This window comes from Procambarus clarkii, chromosome 23 (genome assembly GCF_040958095.1).
Source record: "Procambarus clarkii isolate CNS0578487 chromosome 23, FALCON_Pclarkii_2.0, whole genome shotgun sequence".
Classification (NCBI taxonomy): Eukaryota; Metazoa; Arthropoda; class Malacostraca; order Decapoda; family Cambaridae; genus Procambarus; species Procambarus clarkii.
The window spans coordinates 1,332,006-1,338,312 of record NC_091172.1 but is presented as its reverse complement, the minus strand read 5'-3'; positions in this window follow the sequence as shown (position 1 = coordinate 1,338,312).

The following is a 6,307-nucleotide window of genomic DNA, read 5'->3' as shown; positions in this document are numbered from 1 at the left end:
GAGCCATATTTTGGAGGCAAATTTTGGCTCTATGAACGTTTTCGCGGTTTGAAATTACGACATTTTATACCCAACATATGCCAAGTACTGAAAGCAGCAGTGAGTCACATTTTGCACAAACTCCCCTGCAGTTTTTAAAATATCCCAAACATCCCAATTTCGAGGCCTTAGCCATATTTTGTAGCCAAATTCTGGCTCTCTGCACGTATTCATATTTTGATATTACGACTTTGTATACCTAACATATGCCAAGTACTGAAAGTGGCAGTGAGTCACATTTTGTGCAAACTCCCCTGCAGTTATAAAAATATCCCAAACATCCAAATTTCGAGGCCTGAGCCATATTTTGTAGCCAAATTCTGGCTCTCTGCACGTATTCGCAGTTTGAAATTACGACTTTTTATACCCAACATATGCCAAGTACTAAAAGCGGCATTTGGTCACATCTGTCCCAATCCCCCCTGCAGTTTTCAAAATATTCCAAACATCTCAATTTCAAGGCCTGAGCCATATTTTGGAGCCAAATTCTGGCTCTCTGCACGTATTCGCAGTTTGAAATTACGACTTTTTATACCCAACTTATGCCGAGTACTGAAAGTGGCGTTTGGTCACATTTGTCCCAAATCTCCCTGCAGTTTTCAAAATATTCCAAACATGCTAATTTCCAGGCTTGAGCCATATTTTTGAGCCAAATTCTGGCTCTCTGCACGTATTTGCAGTTTGAAATTACGGTTTTATATACCCAACAAATGCGAAGTACTGAAAGCGACGTTTGGTCATATTTGTCCCAAACCTCCCTACAGTTTTCAAAATATCCCAAACATCCCAATATCGAGAGGTGAGCCATATTTTGGAGCCAACGTCTGGCTCTCTGCAAGTATTCATATTTTGATATTACGACTTTTTATACCCAACATATGTCAAGTACTGAAAGGGGCTGTGAGTCACGTTTTGCGCAAACTCCCCTGCAGTTTTCAAAATATCCCAAAAATCCCAATTTCGAGGATTGAGCCATATTTTGGAGGCAAATTTTGGCTCTATGCACGTTTTCGCGGTTTGAAATTACGACATTTTATACCCAACATATGCCAAGTCCTGAAAGCGGCAGTTTGTCACATTTCGCACAAACTCCCCTGCAGATTTCGAAATATCCCATATATACCAATTTCGAGGCCTGGGCCAAATTTTGGAGCCAAATTCTGGCTCTCTGCACGTATTCGCAGTTTGAAATTACGTCTTTTTATACCCAACATATGCCAAGTACTGAAAGCAGCAGTGAGTCACATTTTGCACAAACTCCCCTGCAGTTTTCGAAATATCCCAAATATCCCAATTTCGAGGCCTGAACCATATTTTGGAGCCAAATTCTGGCTCTCTCCACGTATTCACAGTTTGAAATTACGACTTTTTATACCCAATATATGCCTAGTACTGAAAGCAGCAGTGAGTCACATTTTGCACAAACTCCCCTGCAGTTTTTAAAATATCCCAAATATCCCAATTTCGAGGCCTTAGCCATGTTTTGGAGCCAAATTCTGGCTCTTTGCACGTATTCGCAGTTTGAAATTACGATTTTATTTACCCAACATATGCCAAGTACTGAAAGCGGCGTTTAGTCACATTTGTCCCAATCCTCCCTGCAATTTTCTAAATATCCCAAACATCCCAATATCGAGGCCTGAGTCATAATTTGGAGCCAACGTCTGGCTCTCTGCACGTATTCATATTTTGATATTACGACTTTTTATACCCAACATATGCCAAGTACTGAAAGTGGCAGCGAGTCACAATTTGCGCAAACTCCCCTGCAGTTTTCAAAATATCCCAAACATCCCAATTTCGAGGCCTGAGCCATATTTTGTAGCCAAATTCTGGATCTCTGCACGTATTCGCAGTTTGAAATTACGACTTTTATACCCAACATCTTCCAAGTACTGAAAGCAGCAGTGAGTCACATTTTGCACAAACTCCCCTGCAGTTTTCAAAATATCCCAAATATCCCAATTTCGATCCCTGAGCCATATTTTGGAGCCAAATTCTGGCTCTCTGCACGTATTCGCATTTTGAAATTACGACTTTTTTATACCCAACAAATGCAAATGCGTTTGGTCACATTTGTCTCAATCCCCCCTGCAGTTTTCAAAATATCCCAAACATCCTAATTTCGAGGCCTGAGACATATTTTGGAGCCAAATTCTGGCTCTCTGCACGTATTCGCAGTTTGAAATTACGACTTTTTATACCCAACATATGCCAAGTACTGAAAGCAGCAGTGAGTCACATTTTGCACAAACTCCCATGCAGTTTTCAAAATATCCCAAATATCCCAATTTCGAGGCCTGAGCCATATTTTGGAGCCACATTCTGGCTCTCTGCACGTATTCGCAGTTTGAAATTACGACTTTTTTATACCCAACATATGCCAATGCGTTTGGTCACATTTGTCTCAATCCCCCCTGCAGTTTTCAAAATATCCCAAACATCCCTATTTCGAGGCCTGAGCCATATTTTGTAGCCAAATTCTGGCTCTATGCACGTATTCGCAGTTTCAAATTACGACTTTTTATACTCAACATATGCCAAGTAATAAAAGCGGCGTTTGGTCACATCTCTCCCAATCCCCCCTGCAGTTTTCAAAATATCCCAAACATCTCAATTTCGAGGCCTGAGCCATATTTTGGAGCCAAATTCTGGCTCTCTGCACGTATTCGCAGTTTGGAATTACGACTTTTTATACCCAACATATGCCTAGTCCTGAAAGCGGCAGTGAGTCACATTTTGCACAAACTCCCCTGCAGTTTTCAAAATATCCCAATTATCCCAATTTCGAGGCCTTAGCTATGTTTTGGAGCCAAATTCTTGCTCTCTGCACGTATTCGCAGTTTGAAATTGCGAATTTTTATGCCCAACATATGCCAAGTACTGAAAGCGGCGATTGGTAACATTTGTCCCAAACCTCCCTGCAGGTTTCTAAATATCCCAAACATCCCAATATCGAGGCCTCAGTCATATTTTGGAGCCAACGTCTGGCTCTCTGCACGTATTCATATTTTGATATTACTACTTTTTATACCCAACATATGCCAAGTACTGAAAGTGGCAGGGAGTCACAATTTGCGCAAATTCCCCTGCAGTTTTCAAAATATCCCAAACATCCCAATTTCCAGACCTGAGCCATATTTTGGAGGCAAATTTTGGCTCTATGCACGTTTTCGCGGTTTGAAATTACGACATTTTATACCCAACATATGCCATGTCCTGAAAGCGGAAGTTAGTCACATTTCGCACAATCTCCCCTGCACTTTTCGAAATATCCCAAATATCCCAATGTCGAGGCCTTAGCGATGTTTTGGAGGCAAATTTTGGCTCTATGAACGTTTTCGTGGTTTGAAATTACGACATTTTATATTCAACATATGCCAAGTACTGAAAGCAGCAGTGAGTCACATTTTGCACAAACTCCCCTGCAGTTTTTAAAATATCCCAAATATCCCAATTTCGAGGCCTTAGCCATGTTTTGGAGCCAAATTCTGGCTCTTTGCACGTATTCGCAGTTTGAAATTGCGACTTTTTTATACCCAACATATGCCAAGTACTGAGAGCGGCGTTTGGTCACATTTGTCCCAATCCTCCCTGCAATTTTCTAAATATCCCAAACATCCCATAATCGAGGCCTGAGTCAAAATTTGGGGCCAACGTCTGGCTCTCTGCACGTATTTATATTTTGATATTACGACTTTTTATACCCAACATATGCCACGTATTGAAAGTGGCAGTGAGACACAATTTGCGTAAACTCCCCTGCAGTTTTCAAAATATCCCAAACATCCCAATTTCGAGGGCGGATCCATATTTTGTAGCCATATTCTGGATCTCTGCACGTATTCGCAGTTTGAAATTACGACTTTTATACCCAACATCTTCCAAGTACTGAAAGCAGCAGTGAGTCACATTTTGCACAAACTCCCCTACAGTTTTCAAAATATCCCAAATATCCCAATTTCGATGCCTGAGCCATATTTTGGAGCCAAATTCTGGCTCTCTGCACGTATTCGCATTTTGAAATTACGAATTTTTTATACCCAACATATGCCAATGCGTTAGGTCACATTTGCCTCAATCCCCCCTGCAGTTTTCAAAATATCCCAAACATCCCAATTTCGAGGCCTGAACCATATTTTGGAGCCAAATTCTGGCTCTCTGCACGTATTCGCAGTTTGAAATTACGGATTTGTATACCCAACATATGCCAAGTACTGAAAGCGGCGTTTGGTCATATTTGTCCCAAACCTCCCTGCAGTTTTCAAAATATCCTAAACATCCCAATTTCGAAGCCTGAGCCATATTTTGGAGCCAAATTCTTGCTCTATGCACGTATTCGCAGATTGAATTTACGACTTTTTATACCCAAGATATGCCATGTCCTGAAAGAAGCAGTGAGTCACATTTTGCACAAACTCCCCTGCAGTTTTCGAAATAATCCAAATATCCCAATTTCGAGGCCTGAGCAATATTTTGGAGCAAAATTCTTGCTCTCTGCACGTATTCGCAGTTTGAAATTGCGACTTTTTTATACCCAACATATGCCAAGTACTGAAAGTGGGGTTTGGTCACAATTGTCCCAATCCTCCCTGCAATTTTCTAAATATCCCAAACATCCCAATATCGAGGCCTGAGTCATAATTTGGAGCCAACGTCTGGCTCTCTGCACGTAATCATATTTTGATATTACGACTTTTTATACCCAACATATGACAAGAACTGAAAGTAACAGTGAGTCACAATTTGCGCAAACTCCCATGCAGTTTTCAAAATATCCCAAACATCCCAATTTCCAGGCCTGAGCCATATTTTGTAGCCAAATTCAGGCTCTCTGCACGTATTCGCAGTTTGAAATTACGACTTTTATACCCAACATCTTCCAAGTAATGAAAGCAGTAGTGAGTCACATTTTGCACAAACTCCCCTGCGGTGTTCAAAATATCCCAAATATCCTAATTTCGAGGCCTGAGCCATATTTTGGAGCCAAATTCTGGCTCTCTGCACGTATTCGCATTTTGAAATTACGACTTTTTTATACCCAACATATGCCAAGTACTGAAAGCGGCATTTGGTAACATTTGTCCCAAATCTCCCTGCAGTTTTCTAAATATCCCAAACATCCCAATATCGAGGCCTGAGTCATATTTTGGAGCCAACGTCTGGCTCTCTGCACGTATTCCTATTTTGATTTTACGACTTTTTATACCCAACATATGCCAAGTACTGAAAGTGGCAGTGAGTCACATTTTGCGCAAATTCCCCTGCAGTTTTCAAAATATCCTAAACATCCCAATTTCGAGCCCTGAGCCATATTTTGGAGGCAAATTTTGGCTCTATGCACGTTTTCGCGGTTTGAAATTACGAAATTTTATACCCAACATATGCCAAGTCCTGAAAGCGGCAGTTAGTCACATTTCGCACAATCTCCCCTGCAGTTTTCGAAATATCCCAAATATCCCAATTTCGAGGCCTTAGCGATGTTTTGGAGGCAAATTTTGGCTCTATGAACGTTTTCGCGGTTTGAAATTACGACATTTTATACCCAACATATGCCAAGTACTGAAAGCAGCAGTGAGTCACATTTTGCACAAACTCCCCTGCAGTTTTTAAAATATCCCAAACATCCCAATTTCGAGGCCTTAGCCATATTTTGTAGCCAAATTCTGGCTCTCTGCACGTATTCATATTTTGATATTACGACTTTGTATACCTAACATATGCCAAGTACTGAAAGTGGCAGTGAGTCACATTTTGTGCAAACTCCCCTGCAGTTATAAAAATATCCCAAACATCCAAATTTCGAGGCCTGAGCCATATTTTGTAGCCAAATTCTGGCTCTCTGCACGTATTCGCAGTTTGAAATTACGACTTTTTATACCCAACATATGCCAAGTACTAAAAGCGGCATTTGGTCACATCTGTCCCAATCCCCCCTGCAGTTTTCAAAATATTCCAAACATCTCAATTTCAAGGCCTGAGCCATATTTTGGAGCCAAATTCTGGCTCTCTGCATGTATTCGCAGTTTGAAATTACGACTTTTTATACCCAACTTATGCCGAGTACTGAAAGTGGCGTTTGGTCACATTTGTCCCAAATCTCCCTGCAGTTTTCAAAATATTCCAAACATGCTAATTTCCAGGCTTGAGCCATATTTTTGAGCCAAATTCTGGCTCTCTGCACGTATTTGCAGTTTGAAATTACGGTTTTATATACCCAACAAATGCGAAGTACTGAAAGCGACGTTTGGTCATATTTGTCCCAAAC